The sequence below is a fragment of the Lutjanus erythropterus genome, chromosome 17 (genome assembly GCF_056507025.1).
Source record: "Lutjanus erythropterus isolate fLutEry1 chromosome 17, fLutEry1.hap2, whole genome shotgun sequence".
Lineage (NCBI taxonomy): Eukaryota > Metazoa > Chordata > Actinopteri > Lutjaniformes > Lutjanidae > Lutjanus > Lutjanus erythropterus.
In genome coordinates this window covers 15,945,166-15,963,736 of record NC_139333.1, presented here as the reverse complement: position 1 = coordinate 15,963,736, position 18,571 = coordinate 15,945,166, and the positions used below count along the sequence as shown (strand labels likewise).

The window sequence follows — 18,571 nt, the reverse complement described above, 5'->3', positions numbered from 1 at the left end:
ACCCATGTGAAATGACCCTTTAACTACTATACATACTCTTGCAAATTAAAAACATTCACACCAAGGTCCCCTTTGTTTTGAAAAGTGCTGTATTATTTTATATTTTTATTTATTTTGACCAGATTGGAAGGGACAGGCATTTAAGTAATGGCCAAATCTGTAACACTTCCAAACACCAGCATTTCAAGCTACTACCAGTATTCTCAGTGAGCTCTTTCCATTAAAATGTCAGACTTATAAAATCTGCTTCTGTCAGCCTAGTGAACTAATTCTTACCCTCACTGTGCAGGCCTGACATACTGCCCTGGAACAGGCGTCAAGGCTTGCATGCAGTTCACAGCTGCCAGCACCACTTAAATGTTGTCACCTGAGTTTGGCTGCAAATCTGCTGATCCAATGATCTGCAGGGGGCTGATCGACACGCACATGGCCAGTGCACAAAGCTCCTCTTTAAAAACTTTGGCCATTATTTGACAAACCAGCAAAGGAATTCATAAAAAAAACAAATCAACAAATGCATGAATTAATGATTTGATCAAACCAGCCAAGAGCAGCTTCTGCTTGGTTTGGTTGGATCGTAATACGTGTTATAGTGTGTTTGAGAAGATTCAGAAGCATGTTTTCTAAGATATTAGAGAAAATACCTAATTTTGTTTGATTATATGTATTTTGGAACATTTTTGTATTGACAAACAAGTAATCAACAGTAATCCAGAACATAAAAGACAAATGTGCTGTCTATGATAAATCAACAGCTAAAAACATATTTAGAGCCAGACTGTTTTAGCTTCTCTCTGATCTTGACCTGCTTCATCAAGGTCATGGACATTCTAAGAAATAGAAACAGAGAAAAAACCTGCCCTCTTCAAAACACTTCAAAACTGACAGCTTTGTTAAATATTAATGACAGCAGGGAGAATGAAGGATGGAACTGGAGAGAAGATACTGGAAGAATAATTGATGAAGGAGTGAAAATAATTGGTCGTAAAGTTGTCTTTCTTTGAGTAGTAGTGGTTTCATGTTGTGGGAAGGGAGCAAGAAGAAAAAAAAACACTGAGGGGAGAAGACAGAGTGCAAGAAAAGACAGGAAGAAGAACAGCAAGAGAGGGAATAAAGGAGTGACATAACATGAGAGATGGCCGTGTTTTCAATTTCCCTTTTAGCCTCTGCCCAGTCAGCATGTTAATCTTTACAAAAGCCACACTGTTCACCAACATACATCAACTGGCAAGATTTTTTTTTTTTGTACATCAAAGTTCTTACTGCCCTAAAAAGAAGAAAAAATCTACTATATTCTTATCTCATGAACCACTATGAAAACAAAGCCAATATTGCCCTACATTGGCACGAAACAGCTGATGTTCAGATCCTATTAAGATCTTTCTGCTTGTCTAGGATTTAGTTTGATGTGCAGCTGTGTGCTATATTTTCTTGAAAGAAAATTCTGAATGAGCCCCAGTTGGAGCTATTCATGGCATATGCTAAGGTAATTAAAATCCTTAAAAGGTCATTTTGACCTGGGATGTAAGAAACACCTGCCAGTGTTGGTATTAATTGACAAGAATAAAGGTCTAGCCTACACTTAGTGGGATATCGGGCTATACATATAGCAGTGGTGCTTTGAGCTAAATGCTAACATCAGTGTGCTAACGCGCTCACAGTGACAAAGCTAACACGCTGATGTTTAGCAGGAATATGTTTACAGTGTTAACCCTTTCAGTTTTAGCTTGATAGAATGCTAACATTTGCTAATTAGCACTATATAGACAGTAGGTGATTTTACAGTGAACACTGTCTCCTTTGTTAGCAAAATAACCAAAATGCATTCTCCTTGTTAATCCCCCCTTTCCATCCCTTAGTTGCAGAGATAGTGCAGGTATAGAAGCAAAAGGATTTTTTCTGAGTTGTTCATAAACGCGCCAGGAAGGTAGCTGATTGGTGAGTTTCTTTCCCAGGATGTAAAGCGCCTACATTTTGGGTTGGCAAAGCATCCTGAGCACAGCAAAATAAAGAGAAAATACAGGCATAAGGCAGAGTCTTTGCAGATACAGCCACCGCCACACACTTACAGTGGGTCGTATGTGACGACTGAAAGGGATTATATTTATATGAATCTATACATTGTTGAATAATGATGACTTTCTCTGAGTCCTGTCCTTCTGTCTGTTTTGTTTTAAGAAAATACAGAACCAAAATAGTTCTTCATGAGTCGATTCACTAGCTGCAGGTGAACAAAACAAGTCTATCCCCCTGTTAAAATTTGCAAAAAAAAAAAACTCACCTGTGTATAGATATGCTAGAATAGTGAAAAAGTACACAGTCTAAAACTGCACAGCTTCTTGAGATGTTGTTTAATGCCTAAGTTGGGGAAGTGTTGAAGAAAAAGGTGAACATTCAATTCACAATAAGTCCCATCTAAGGATCTTTTTTAAACACTTTTTCCGTAAGGATGGGATAAGTCTCATCAGAGGGCTCAAAGCTTTATCTTTCTCCCTAAAGGTTGTTCAGTGACCCAAGAAAATCCTCAGCCTCCCTACCATATGTGCATGAAATCCACACTTTTACCACCTGAGCTCCTCAAAATGCCCGGACAGTCTCTTCTCAGGTTTCAGGACAGTTTCTGTGTTACTCTATACTTACTCTATACTTATGCTTGTGCTTGTTGCGGTTTTTCATGCCACATACAAGTAATCAAGCCAGAATGTTTGACCTATATTTTTACAATACATTTTTAATACAGAACAGAATATTTCTGTGCTGTCGTATAAAACAAAGTGCAGAGTTTAAACTTAAAATCTCTAAACCATGCGTTGGTTATGGTATCTCTGGTCTGCAGCTCTTTTTTTGCGCATACCATCGTAACCACAATGAGGTCCTGTGATGAGTTACTATCATTATGGAGTGTGACACTTTAAAAATAGCCTCTCTTATCAACTTCTATCCTCATGTGTTACCTCACATTATATATTCAAAAGTTGTACCTCTGAGCCATAAATAACAAATGAGTTAAGCTCATTTTATTTTGAGTTTATATAACACCACTTTGGTTCGAGCGAATGCACATCTACATTTTAATTCTTGCACCATCATCATTTTAAATTTATATACTTTACAGCTTTCATTAATGTTATAAAACAATAATATGATGAAGGCCGCATCAACTTGACCCAACAAATGTTTATGATTGGAAAATATAATATTTGATTGGAATATAAAAACTTAAGCAAGACAAATGTTTTTCATAACAGGTTTCTGGTTTTTGATATTATGTGTGTATGTTTATTCCTGTAATCCTACATATTTTTTAACTGGCTACAACCAATAATCCATGTTTTGAATGTGCTAAATCAATAACCTCATTTTCACTTGTAAATCACAGAACTGTCCTTTTTACACTTCTGATTTTATTCAGATGAAATCAGTGAATTCATTCATTAGTGAGTTTTAGAGGCGCTGGTAGGTGAATATATATTCAACTTCCAGTGACAGACTGGGATTAGAAAACAGCCCTGACAATAGCAACAGACCAACTTTATTTTCAAACCCAACACCATCCCCACGCAAATGTTTTAACATTTGACATATACCATACAAACTACGTGCAGAAGTTCACATTCGTAGAACACACACTCAAATGACACACACTGCAATCACTAAAGTCGCTGACGTACGCCGACGAGGATTTAACACAATCTGAGAGTGGCACAGTGCAAGGTCCTCTGACATGATGTGCTCCAAAAAGACACATTCAGCACAAATACATAGGCATAACAATAAGACACAGTAGCCGAAATAATAACACAACAGCTCCACCAAAACATGAAAAGAGCATGGCACAGACACTGTGTATCTTCCATGGCTTCATCAGAACCTGAGAGGAGGAAGTGCACAGCCACAGCGCATAATAATAACTAAATGTGTCTCACCTTCATGGAGAAGATATTAAAGTAAAAAACAAACTTTCAAACAGTCATCTGCACTCTGGGTGTGCTAGTCCACAACAATCACATTGTTAGATCCCAGATTCATTAGTTCATCAGTTATTTTTGCAATTTTTTCACCTTCAACCAACAGTGGTTGTTTTGGGCCAGTAAATAGTGTGACTTTTTGTGTTGCTTGCTCTGCGGCCACAGTTGTCTGGATACCCCACTCACACCTCAGCTGATTTACTGTTTTCACCTCTGACTTTTCCTGTTATCATTATTATGATTATTTAATCAATTAAATTATGAACCTGAGCAGCCAAAAGCTACCCACATTAGGGCAGCGCTTCTTGCATTTGCCCAGTTTCCAGACAGCCAATCCACTGTTGCAGTCTTCTCATCTAACTCTCCACCAGAAAGCAAATGAGTCCATTTCCCAAAATGCTGAACTATTTATTCAACTATTACTGAAACACACTACCACTTGGTCAATCATTCTGGGGAAAAGCAGCAAGTTTAAAAACTACCAGGCAGTCAGGGAGTCCAGCATGTTGCAGAGCCAAACTTGTACAATCTTTCCCAAAAGTATCTGACAAAGTTAGTAAATCTATGAGAGTGAAACTATTTTTAAGCCTCAAGTGATCCAGTTTTAACTTTTCTGGAACGAAATTTTGTTGCTGAGAAATATTTAGCCAGCTAGACTGCTCAGTGTGAAGGGAGAGCGAGTGAAAGAAAGACAGGGAGGGAGAGGAGGGGGAGACGGTGGAGTCAGTTTGATGCCAAGAGCTGTGCGTTGACCCTGATTAAATGCCTCCCCGAACTCACTGGGACCACTGATAAGACCAGTGCACTCTGGGCGGTGTGCATGTTATGTGTGTGTATGCTCAGGAGCTAGAACAGGAGATAAGGTGTGTCTACACATGTGCATGCACAAGGAGTGTGTGTGTGTGTGTGTGTCCCAACACCAATTCTCCTGTGTAAACATGCTGACCTGGCACAACACCAGTAGACACTTTGAAGTTGGCAATAGCCACTGTAATCTCCCTCCCTCTCAAATACACACACACACATCCCCACACACACTGAGCCAGAGGCGAGACTTAACACTGGCAACCTTCTGTGGCTTAGCATGTGGCCACTAACACACACACTCCTGCATACACACACACACACACACAGAAATAGTCTTTCACTGTCACCGACAATAGCATCCTCAGTCTCCCGCGGAGAGATAAAACAATAAATTCTCTCACACACAAACAAGAAGAGACTCTCAAATCATATCCTTTTTTTGTTGTTTATGATACCTATAATGGAAATTTCCTCTGACAGTTATGTGTGAGTGTGTGTTTTGCTAAAAGTGCCTCTCCACCACTCTGGAGTGTATCACAGTACAGCCTCAGAGCATCTCCGGCTCTTAAATCAGCCAGGATGCAAGTCGGAGGGTTAACCTTGGAAGTCGATGCACACTTGATGAATTATAAGGATTTTCGAGCTACCTTGTGCTTTAAGGTAAAAGAGAAGTATTTCTTATGCCCACAGACACTCTTTAAAGGGTCGGCCCACCAAAAATACTAAATTTAAAAATAGCTCCTATGAAAACAGCATGCTGTTCTTAGAAGAAATGTTGCTGTTGAACTCTTTAAAGCTACATGGATATATTTGTTGGTCACAGACAATGCCATGCAACAAAATTTGACATATTCTGGTCTTTTGAAGGTGATGGCTAATGTGCCCGTTTACATATTCAGCGCATGCAGCGACATTATTAATTTGGAGTCGAATTTCTGGAGATTCTTTGCTCACCAGCCACCAGTTTGCTTTGTGTTTGGTGCTGGTAGGATGAAGTTGTATTTTGACTGGAAACAGTTGTCTGTGGAAACAAGGTTGATTAGACATCTGAAAAAGCAAAACAATTAGCTCTCTGGGTTTGTTACCTTTCACATGATGTGTTATTGTAACATCATGTTTTATCATACATATAAAAATACTGATTATTTAAATATTTAAATGTAACCTTTTCCATGCATTGAGCACTGATATTGGCATTCAATTAACCTCCAGTGTGTTGTGGTGGCAGCAGAAATCTCAGTGATACATATCAAAACTTGGGCAAATACAGTAAAAACTGCCAATCAGCAACACTGAATACCACTAGAAGTCATAGAGTAAATATATTAAGGTGAACTCATGACTCAACCAACACTTAATCACACCTCACTTGTCAAATATTGCAGCTTGGTCCTATATAATTAAAAATATGACACTCAGTAGAAATAATAAATATGCATCATCTCTTTGTTTGACCCATCTGTCCACCCCACCTCCTCCGTACACAAACTGTCTCACTCTTTAAGTTATGTCACCTGACTTCATTAGCTCATCTAACTGTAACACTAGAGAGGTGCCTCCAGCAATGATGTTTGAGGGGAAGCGTCATAATTTGAAGCATAGGAAAACTGACCAAGCTGCTGGTATCACACCTGTGTTTGTGTTAAGGATGCACCGATACGGATACCAGCATCGGGTATCGGTCCGCTACTGTCCTCACGTCCTCATACTCATAAAACTACTCTTATTCCCTATACCCGATAACACATCATGAAAAGTAGCTGCTCAATACAAGTAAACTTCTGAAGAACCACCTTGATGCAGAGTTCAAGACGTTTGACGCTACAACTTCTCTTTGTGAACTTATTCTTCACCAAAACGGCCTGACAGCTCAGGACACGCAACTTCACTCTTCAGGGTTCACAGCAGGGTCAACAAAACTGTTGCACACATGGCACCACACTCATACCTGTTCCCCCTAAACAACGGCAGGTAGGAACTAATGAGCTCTTGGACAAGACAGACATGAAGAACAAACCTAAATACTACACATGTAAATGTTAAATTAAATGCTGTAAATGATAATGGAATAATTATCATATATAACACCATTTATAATAGTAAACTAAATTCTGCAAATCCATAATAACGTTGTGAAATTATTAAACTGAAATATATCACATACACAGTAAACTGCACAGCTTAATAAGGAACACAAAATCAGTAAAGTAACTTACTACAAATAACCTAAAAATGTAATGTGTACAGTAACTATGGTTACACTTACACAGCAACAGTGATTTCTTAGATTTAAAAAGTGACCATCTACTGAAAATAAAACATGTTTTGAAAGTTATTGTAAGAACTTTAATGGCATTATTAAGTACTTGTACTTAGTATTGGCAAGTACCCAAGTGTGTACCCTGCGTGAGATGAAACTGAAAGTTTGCAGCAAAGCAAACTAGTTTAGTTAAAAAAAATAGTGACCCGCTGACAATAATATGGTTTGGTAAAGATGGTTATGTAAACTTAATAAATGCTGTAATAGCCTGATAATAATGAGGTAATATAGGTTGATGTTTTGACAGTGTTATAGGCACATTAATTCTTCGAAGTCAAAATTGGTAATTATCACGTGATGATACAAAAATTCATCCTCCCTTATGATCCAAACATTCCCTTTTGTTTCAAGGTAATACTGTACAAATTCAATTTTTAATGCTGTGACTTGTTACCTGCTCCTAACACCATGACCACCTGGTCTGTTATAAAATAACAAATAACACATTTGTGACCCTAAATAACCAGTGCAGCTGTGTTGACTGTTTCCAGAATGGTGTCATAAAAGCAGGCTGCCTTAGGTGACTGCAACATGGGTGAAAGCCTGCTACTTCATTACCTCATTGCCCACTGGTTATGTCCCACTTTCACATTCCCAGCCACACTAAAGAGATTGCCATTGCACCAACTGTTGTTGGCCATGTATCATTGCCTCAATATGTCAAAATTATGAGTAAGCATCCACAGTGGAGATGGTGAATCTACATGGCAAACACAGCACCATGTTATAATATGGCTCATTGATTAATTCTTTCTTATTCGGGTCCAAGACTGAAGAGGTTTAGGAGCCCCTGATCAGATCGAAAGCTACTTAGGGTATTAAACTGGGGCAGGGGGTTCTCAGAACTTTTACCACACAGGATTAAAATTGAGTTCATTTAATCTTACCCTGGGACTCAAGCACACTAGTAAACTTCTCCTTGTGCAGGGACCCACCACAAACAACTAAAAACAAATTTTCGACCCAGTTTTGGAAACTGGGGGTCTAGGGAAATGAAAATCTAGAGTGTGATGAGGTATAAATTGGAAAATTAGCATGCCGTTGAGTTCATGTTGAGAATTTTATTTCCTTTTATAAGTTGCCATAAATTGCTTTTTTAACTTTCTTTATTTTTCACCCGCTCACTTTCTTCATCATTTGTTCTTATTCTGCCTGTTAGAATTATACAAAGTGGTTACTCACTGTGAACAGTTCAATACAATTTGTGATGTTCTTCATAAGCAATAAATGGAATAAAAATTTGGTCCCAAAGAAAATAAGTTAGGCGGCTCTTGCTAATTTGCTTCTTTGTTTCTCCTGTCTGTGTTGCCAGATATGCAGATTCCAGGCAGTGTTTTGGCCAGCAGGCAGATAATCTTGTTAGGAACAATTAACTCGGTTGTATTGTTGAATGTAAACTCAATCCCTCACACAGAAGCATTCAAAACAGCAGCTGGCACCACAACCAACAAACTGCAGCAAAATGTCAATGAGGATCAACACTCCTGCACTGGAGTTGGAACACAACAGCCAAACTCACCCATACCTTTGGCCCAATATGTGAAGGAATGCAATACCTAGGAATAAAGAAAATAAACTAAACTCCTACTCTTCAGGATCACAGAATGTGTGAGTCATCTCTGTGTTTACTGTCTTGAAGAAACGTATTGGATGCCATAGAAGACTGGAGTAGTGAGCTGGCAGCTAAACAAACAATATGAAGAGTTTTGTGACTTCTCAGTAGCTGACATTCTACAGTAAAAAAAAAAAAAGACTGATTCCAGTATTATTAGACTCAAGATTTTTCGCAACAGACATGAGTTGTGACCACATTGTTAACAGCATTTCCTTTAAAATTGATATAACTTGTGCCATTTTTGAGCCACCTGATGAATGTAAGTCCAATGTTCACTCTATTTTTAGCTATGTTTTTGGTCTCCACCAACTCCCGTTTGAAATATCTGACTTTTTAGCTGCTACGGTCTCCACTATAGCCGCATTTCCCCTGCAGGACCTTTCCCCAAGAATTATGAACCTTTAGAACACAAACTCTGGTGCATTTTCACCACAGGGACCATGATCTAAATTAAGTTCCAGGAACATTATTTTACACCCCTAAAAGTCCACGTGTGGGGATAGTACTTTCCCAAAAATACAGAAATCTTGGGGGTGGGCCCTAAGCACTGAACATTTCTAATTGGTCAAGCACTCACAGCATTTTATTTTAATCAGATTGTTTTATGTTCATTGTGCTTTAGCACATCATCATGGCGTTATCAAAGAAAGCATACAGGAGATGGACTGATGCCAAAGTCAAAGCCTTATTCATCCAGAAGATTAAATTAATAATCGGTAGTAACTTAACACAACCACAGCTGGAAGCAAACATGAAACACTACAAAGAACGAAGCAGATGTTTAAAAATACAAACAGGGACACAGAAATATTTAACTTCCAACCACAGAGATTTAGTTAGAAGCTACAGAAGTACTGAGAGCTGATCACAGAGACTTTTAAAAACCTCTTTGTCTCTGGTTTCCTGCACAGACACTAGCTGAGTCTAACAATACACGGCTGTTTGAGGGGGAGAAGCTTTGGCTCAACTTGTTGACGTATGCCTTTCTTTGGTTTTGGATGGATTACATTGATAAATTACTGTTTTTGGGAAGCTTTTACTGCACATCAAGTAACATAACGAGTTACTCGAGTAATGTAACCTGTCTCTTTTGCTTCACTCCGTGTGTGTTTGTGCATCCGGAAGGTACAAAGCAGAGGAGAGTCAGAAATTCAACCAACAACACTAAATGCAATAAGGCTCTCACGCTGAGCTTAAAAGAAAACCACAAAAATCTAATATTTAGTTTCTTCCATGTGAAAACAACCATCGCTTTTTCATATATCAGCAGTCTAATTTGACTAATCTTCGCAGGTCTTTAAACTGCAATGGAAAGGCTGACAACAACTTGAAAAGTAGAATCGAGTAGACTTTTAGAGCCTTTCCACTGAACATGCCTGCTGCTGCTGAAAAGAACGTTATGAGATTGGTGAGAGTGAACCTGAACAGTAAAGTTGTGTACCGACAGCTAAACAATGAGCCACGGAAAATAAAATGATTATGGGGCTGCGCAATATGACTTCTAAATAACATCTCAATATTATTAAGCTATTTCACAACATACAAATATATCTATATATCTAAAATGACATATAAACAAAGAAAAGCAAGACAAAATCAAATATCACAATATTTCTGACTAAAATCAATATCAAAATTTATCTATATTATGACGATATTGTAGAGATGACAATTGGTGCTGTCACAAAATATTAACACCATGACATTTTTGATAAATAATCATCAGTAATGTGGATCTAATGACTGCCTGGGCAATGGTAAATAATAGAAAATTATCAGGCAACACTTGTTCATGATACAACAATATCCAAAATCAAATGTAAAATTTGAGTTGGATCGGGTGTCATGTTAAAATTTTCCAAATTATTTTAGCTCAGCAACAGCCAACTGTGCAGATGTGCAGCTGAATTAGCTCACTCATTCTTCTGAGGCAGACTATTAAATTATCAAAATATATTTAAAAAATATATTAACCCTTTTTTAAAGTCTACAGCCATGTTAGCAGCTGGTGCTTTGAGGAGACATGAAAGTCTGAACCAAAATACATGGTAAACCATCTTATACTTGAGAAAACAATGTCAACCTGCTGGCAGTGCTGGAGGAATAGTATGACATCCTGTTTACATAAAGGTTTAATAATGACCCAGAGAGAAAAAAAGACTATGTCAAAGAGCAACACTCTCTTTGGACCAACATTAATGATAAATGCAGTCTGAAGCTCAAGAATCTCCAAAAATAACAATACCACAGGGATATAATCGACGAGCAGACATCTTCACCCTCCTCTCACTTCTTCCATTATCCACAAAGGTACCACAATGCTCTAATGACACACACATATTGATGCTTGTAGCTCTGTATGGAGGGCAGAGTCTTAAATCAGCCGAAACCATAAACAGCAGCGCCAGCAATTTCCAAAAAAGAATGGTAGGCCTATTATTTGGGTCTTGAATGAGCTACTTTCAGGATTAGTAGTTCCTGATGTGTTTTAGTGGAAAGTAGGCTAACATGACCCGAAAACTCACCACACGTTCTTTCATCTGACAGGAACACTTAAACAAAGTTCATAAACCCACAGAATATGTTTTTAGTTACAAAGCGGCTAGTGTTGTTCACAGAGGCTTGACTAACTCAGTAAGACGTGTCTATGACAGCTTGTTCTAAGCATTAAGCCAAATATAGTTACCAGTACAGGTGCAACAACACAGTCGGACAAAGTTTGAAAGAAGTGTTAAAAATTATGATTTCAGTTGACCAAAAAAAACAAAACAAAATCAAAAACAGAAGTGTGAGTCTATGCAGAAATGCACAAAGGAAAAATGGTCATATTTAGAGAGCGAAAATGGCTTTGCCTACATTATGAATGCATAGAAGCTGGGCAACACAAGTTAAAATTTGTAATAATAAAAAAAGATCAGATATAGAACACATGCTTTTCTGCACACTGTCCACTTCTATCAGATAGAAACCGAGGAACTCAGCCATAGACTGCTATCTGTCAGGAATAAGAATAGTTAGTCTTGCTCACATGAGTGTGGCTAATTCAATATGACATCTTTCTAATAGGTAGTGTGGCCACTGGGAGGAAGGGACCGTATGCAGAGAGAGTGGGATATCACAGGTGTGGAGGAAGTTCATGTAAATAAAGCTGAAATGAGGGCTCTAAATCTTTAGCGAGCACCGTGGATCCGTTGGTAAAAATCAAAAGCGGTAGTAAAAGAAGAGGCCCCCTGGATGAAACAAGACCATCACAAACAATCTGCAGCGATAATGTGTGGAAATAGACTATTACAGCAGCACCAAATTATTATCTGGTATCTCAGTCAGTTATTGCTGTGATGATAAGAGAATCAAGATGCAGGGACAGCGGCTGTCTTACACAACAGTCCTGTTTGATTTTATAACATGCATTCATGTGATAATTAGCGTCTGGGTTAAGGGCAACTGTGAATCACATACAAAAACTGAATCATCGGCAATGCTGAATGCCTTTTCATGTCATTAACTTAACATGTTAAAATAAAATACACAACCGAAACATTAGAGTTAATCTTTACTAATTAAAGGTTCCATGAAATGAAAACCTTTACCTTGTGTCACAAGGTAATGGTTTAAGCCCTGTTGAAGTCATCATAATGAGAAATGTTCTTAAAATAAAGACTTAATATCTTAAACTAATGACGCTTTCTCAAAACACTTTATAAATTTGATTACTAACTAATTAAGTCATTACTTTGATATGTTTTGAGATAATATGTTTTTCAATATAAATAAGTCATTATTTTTGAGACAATGTTTAATTATTTTGAGATACTAAGCCATCATTTTGAGAAATTATTTTGAGAAGTCTTTTTATTTGACTTATTTTGTGATACTAACTGTTAAGTTCAAGATAAATAATTGAATGTTTTGAGAGAGTTTATCTTTATTTTGGGATAACAGTTATTATGTGATAAGTCATTATTTTGAGATATTATTTTGAGGTTTGTCATAATACAATGATTTACAAATAGAAATTTTGATATTTGAGAGAGATAAATAAGAAGGAGATAAATTCTGAGGCAATGCAACCATCATTAAAACTAAAACTCTAAGCCCAAACAAAAAACATTTTTCGATATTTGAGACCTGAACTTGACTCCGTACAAATAAACAAGCTTTGGACACACAGAAGTGCTTTCTCACAGTTACCGACAAAATGAATGTTGCTGGTAAACTCAGACCTTCATTCCCGTCTGAATTTGACGGTTCAAATAGTCAAACTGCAGGCCATTATTTCCATGTGCACAGACAGAGGTCGTACAAGGTCAAACTGTTTCTATGATGAGGCTTTTACTGAATCACTGGGGATTTCGAGCTCGCCTTAACTTCAGACGGATGGTGGGGTGGGGGAAGTATTTCGCAGTGTGTTTGTGGTCATTGTCACAGTTATTCCACTACTGTCATTGGCGCAGTCCCAGGTGATTGTAATGAAATCTGAGTAAGGCTCTACCAGTCACACCAAGCCCTGTGGAAACCGCGCTAGTTAGTAAGCTCTGCTTATTATGACCCTGTTTGGCCCCAGTGAGGAAACAACGCCACTCCAGACAATTGTTGAGGTAAAAAAAAACACAGCCTATATTTGTAAACTACAACCCCAACTCCAAAAAAGTTGTGGCGCTGTGTAAAATGTATGTAAAAACAGAGTGAAAAGATCTGCAAATACTTTTTGACTTGTATTCAAGATATTTTATGTTCAAAGAAATATATAAGGGAAACAATGGTCAATGAACAGAGTTTGTTGCTGCAGCTACAAATGAAATAACTCTACAATGCAATACAAAAGCCATATATCAACAGTATCCAGAGAGGCTGCTGACATTTCAGATTGTTTTCAGAAATCATGGATGTCACATTCTCTTGGCTAAAGAGGAAAAGGACCATCCAGATTGTTATCAGTACTAACTTCAAAAGGCAGCATCTGTGATGTTATGGGGGTGTGTTAGCGGCCATGGCAGCAACAAATGTTGCCATCCAGATGACGTCTTTTTCAGATACGTCCCTGCTTATGTCAGCAAGACAGTGATGTGACACATTCTGCACGTGTTACAACAGTGCGGCTCCGTAGTAAAAGAGTTCAGGTACTGGACTGGTCTGCTGTCCAGACTTGTCTTCCATTGAAAATGTGCGGTGGATTATGAAGCATAAAATACAGCAACAGAGACCCCAGACTGTTGAGCACCCGAAGTTGCATATCAAGCAAAAATTGGAAACAATTTTACTTTCAAAACTTCAACAGTTAGCATCCTCAGTTCCCAAATGCTTACTCTGCAGAAGTAAGCAGAATTTAGCTATGCTGTTGGCGAGCTGTCTGCATAGACTATGTGGTGGTAGCTAGCTTTAGTAGCCCAAATACATTTTGCTTATTCACAATCTTCAGATCCATTAGTATCTAATACTTTTTGCATCGCATCTTATCTGTGAAATACATCTTGGTATCATAGGATATATTTAAGTCGACCAACAAGGTTATGCTCTCGGTTCAGTCGTGTGTCTGTCAGCAAGATTACAGAAAACTGCTGGCCCGATTTTCATTAAATGTGTTGGGAAGGTGTATCTCTTGGTGCAAACTATTGTTTGTCTGTAAATAATATTATAAAGAGTGCAGTCTTGACCTGCTCTATATGAAAAGTGCCCTAAGCCAACTTCTGTTATTATTTGGTGCTATATAACAAAGAGTGGCTTGACTTGACTTGGAGAAAGTAGTTTCATAGGAGAATTGGTACAACTGTAACCTCACCACAATTGTAACAACACTTTCTTTGTCAAACTAAGGTGTGGCTGCGGAAACGTGAACACAAACATATCATTCGACTAGTTATACTCTCACTCACATCCAAATCTGAATTGTCTGCAATAAACTCCAGTAGAGATCTCTTCCTCTTTTCTCCTCCTCCTCTTCAAACTGTACGCTTCACAAGAACAAGCAATAATACTGACCATGAAATTTGTGCTTGCAGATTTGCATATCATAGAAGAGTGACTATGTGCCTTGGCAGAGGTCTGTGCACTCCGAGTGCCCTTTTAGTTTGACATTTTAATACATTTTTAATAGCTTGGGTTGGTCTCATGATGATTTCATGTACACTATACTGTCTACTGTACAACAACTGCAGGGGAAAAACCTGTAAAAAAAATATGTAAAGGAGCTACAAGGAGGTGAGACCTTAAGTGAATTCTGATGCTTTTCTGGTATTAAAAAATCTCTTTCATTTATGTCAAAAGACAACAGAAAAATGGAAGCATTTAGAAATAGCACAAATAAGCAGCGGATCCTAACTGTGGACCTTATTAAGTGGAAATATTTGGAGAGTTTATCCAATCACCTTGTAAATTTAGCATCCCACATGTGTATCATTCAATGAGCAAATGACTAACCGCTGACCCTGACTGAAAACCACTGGGAAAAGAAGCATGAATAGATTTGTTTGTGTGTATTTCGTTAAATCACAAAAATACTCTAACATTCTGCAATCCAGGTTGCTTTGAAAACTACATGCTTCACACATGAAGAACAGAACAGATGATGATTTGATCTGCTTTAGAGGAACCATCCTTAAAACCCTGAAACATTTGTACACAAGCTGATTAAAAGTGTTGTCAATGCTGTTTGATTACCACACTGTAACAAAAAGTTAGTGTAAGACTGGTTAGAAGACATAATGCCAAAGATCTGATTAAAAATGATTGGATGTTTTGCTAAAAAAAAAAAAGAGAGAGAGAGAGACAATTCTCCCTAAAATCATACACATCTTTCCTCTTACTTGCAGTGCTATTTATCCACCCAGATAGTTTTGGTGTGAGTTGCTGAGTCTCGAAGATATCTACCATCGAGGTTTCTACCTTCTTGTGAATATAATGGAACCAGATGGTTCTCAGCTTGTGGTGCTCAAAGCACCAAAAACTACATCTGAAAAACTCAACAGCAATGTTTTTTGTTCAGAAGTTGAGGTTTTTCAAAGGTATTTGTTGGCTGATATCTCCAAAACTCAGCAACAGATAGACAATATGCAGCACAGGTAAGAGGAAAATGTGTGTGTTTTTTTTTTTTTAATTTTGGGGCGAAGTGTCCCTTTAATTGGCCTTTTAGGAGATTTTATTTAGGAATTTGTACAATCACTGCAAGGATCAAATCAGTAAGGAGTGCAAACATCAAAGCCAGACAAAATAGTAATAAATGACTCTAAAATGTGAATTTAGTAAAGCAAAAAGTATTTCTTTTTCAAGATCAGAAGTCCAAAAGGGGTATTTTTAAAAATGGAGCATGATTAAATGCACATTTTTTTCTGCACTAATTAACTAACTAAATATTTTCATAACTGTGAAACACCCCTTCACAGACAACCTCCCACTGAAAAGGCAAGTAGGACTTAGCAGCAGTTATTTAAATCGAAGTCCTGGTGCCTCTGTCATCCAGCGTGACTAACAGGATTTGACATGGTGACGAGTGGAGGGGTCCCAGGTTCACAAAACACATTCTGTCTGTCTGACCCCCACCACCACCACCACCACACACACACACACACACACACACACACACACACACACACACACACACACACACACACACACACATAAGACCTCACAATCCCACCCTCACACCGCACACACAGGTAGAAAAGCAATGGCACATAATCCATTGGGAATTCTCTGCTTCATCATTACACACACACACACACACACACACACACACACACACACACACACACACACACACACACAGCAGCAATATTTAGCCATGTGTTTTCCCCTGCTGGTTATTTAGCACTAAATAGCTCTACTACCTGTGTGTACACTCCACTTTCACACGTGATCGAGCAAAGCTTTGCATTTAGGATAAAGCAGGATAAAGTTCCTCATAAAGGTGAAAGCCATATTGTAAGAGCTTTATAATCAACAAGAAAAAAAAAAAAACCTGCTTTACTGTCACCTTTGACTTTCTCCCCTCACTATCTGCTCTGTGTTGAGGAGGCGACAGCTTGCAGTAATTTAAGGTAATCGGATGACTCTCTCTCTGTCTTCATAATCCGAGACACACAGGCTGCTTGTGTGAGGTAACCTGCTTTTGACAGGACCACAGAAAGAAGACCCTGAGACAGACAGATCATATACTTTGTATTAGAGCTGCAACATTTAACTGATTATTAATTGATTGTGAGTCATTTTTTGGGTCAAAAAGTCAGAATTCTCTGATTCCAGCCTCTTAAATGTGCATATTTTCTGGTTCTTTTACTCCTTTATGACAACAAACTGCTTTATCACTATTTTCCAACAAACACCTAATTGATTAATTGAGAAAATAATGGACAGATTGATTGCCAATGAAAATAACTGTTAGTTGCAGCCCTACTTTATACTGTACTGTAGTAGAGCATAAGGTACTTGTTGAAAACACACCACACTCTTCTTTCAGATGAAATGGGAGATCAATTACAGTACAGGGGAGTGTGTGAGCTGCTCAACTACAAACCAGAAATACAACTTTACTCAGTTTATCCAGTTTAATATCTCATTAAACATCAGATAAAAAACTGTAAGGCAAAGCCAGGATGGTGAAGGCTACATAAAAACGACTTAAATCCGTGTTTAATCAACCTTTATCGCCATGATCACTGTCCATCACTGATAGCAAACAGCTCCAGGAGATGCAGGGGTCAATTAAAGCAGCGTGTTGCATATAAATGTGCTGAGTTGTCTCGAATTAATTCAAGTCGACGTGTATTTACTAAAGCGGCACCAGTAATCCTCCTCGGCCGGTTTCAGCACCGCGGACAGCGACATTCTCCCATTTAACCTGCTGCAACACGAGCAAGAGGAAGAAGAAGAACTGTTCAAACTACTGTTACTGACGATACTGTCGTGTAAAAAGACAAGTAGAGTTTATCAAAGCATGTGTCAGCAGCTGAACCACGTCTTTATATCTGTCTTTTGTTTCTATTTTAGTTGCAGTAGCAGCGGTTTCTTCCTGCATGCAAACTTCTTCATTTTTTACCAAAAAGAATGTCGACCATAAAGTATGCAGCCATGGAAATGCAATAAACACGCTGCTTTCAGGCCCTTAAACGCACCTCACGTGCACTGAATAAGTCAGAGATGTTTCATGAAATAATATAGTTTAAAGAAGGATGCGTTGCAAGACTTACCGCGTTATCCTCGTTGAAGCCATGTTTAACATACAAATCTACTTTTCCACACACTGTTGCCGTCTCTGGGCCGCGGTGAGACACAGCCCGAAGACAAAATCCAGGAAATAACATCCACACAACTCCTCATCCACCCGCCTGGCTGGCTTAAAAAGACCGACCCCACTTTTTTTTTTTTTGGGGTGGTGGGGCGGTTAGTGGTGGAGGGGAAGAAATACGTCCGCGCCTTCAAGAAGACGAAAAAAATATATATTTTCAAGTCACACATAAAATAAAAAGACTGTTGTGGCCCCTCGTGCAGTCTCCCTCTCCTGCCAGTCCTCCTTTAGTTTGAGTCCCCAGTCAGTGTGGGACTTGCAAGAGCTGTGGAGGAAGCAGAGAGGCAGGGTAACAGTATATCTGCTCTAGTATTCCCCCTTTGCTTTCTCAACCAGAGAGACAGAGTGAGGGAGGGAGGGAGGGGGGAGGAGAGAGAGAGAGAGAGAGACTAAAGAGAGAGGGGGAGAGGCGATGCGGAGTCAGAAATAAGGGAGGTGTTTTTTTGCCGTAAAGGTACCCGTGCGTTTACCGCAGGAGCAGCAGGCAGCAGTGATCGTCGGCGCACCACCGCCGTAATCTAATTATGTCCACGGCAAAAAGGCGCACGGATTACCGGGCGGTTGCTCTGCTCCGTTCCGCT

General features: G+C 38.7%; 1 protein-coding gene across 1 annotated transcript in view; it reads right to left on the bottom strand.

Annotated features, from left to right (window-relative positions):
- The window catches only part of LOC146312021 (protocadherin-15-like), a 232,436-nt gene extending 214,126 nt beyond the window's left edge, over nucleotides 1–18,310 (bottom strand). Inside the window, exon 1 of the mRNA XM_084740319.1 lies at nucleotides 17,893–18,310. The gene's annotated coding sequence lies outside the window, so the exon portion shown is untranslated. The remainder of the gene's footprint in view (nucleotides 1–17,892) is intronic.
- Nucleotides 18,311–18,571: the final 261 nt, after the last annotated feature.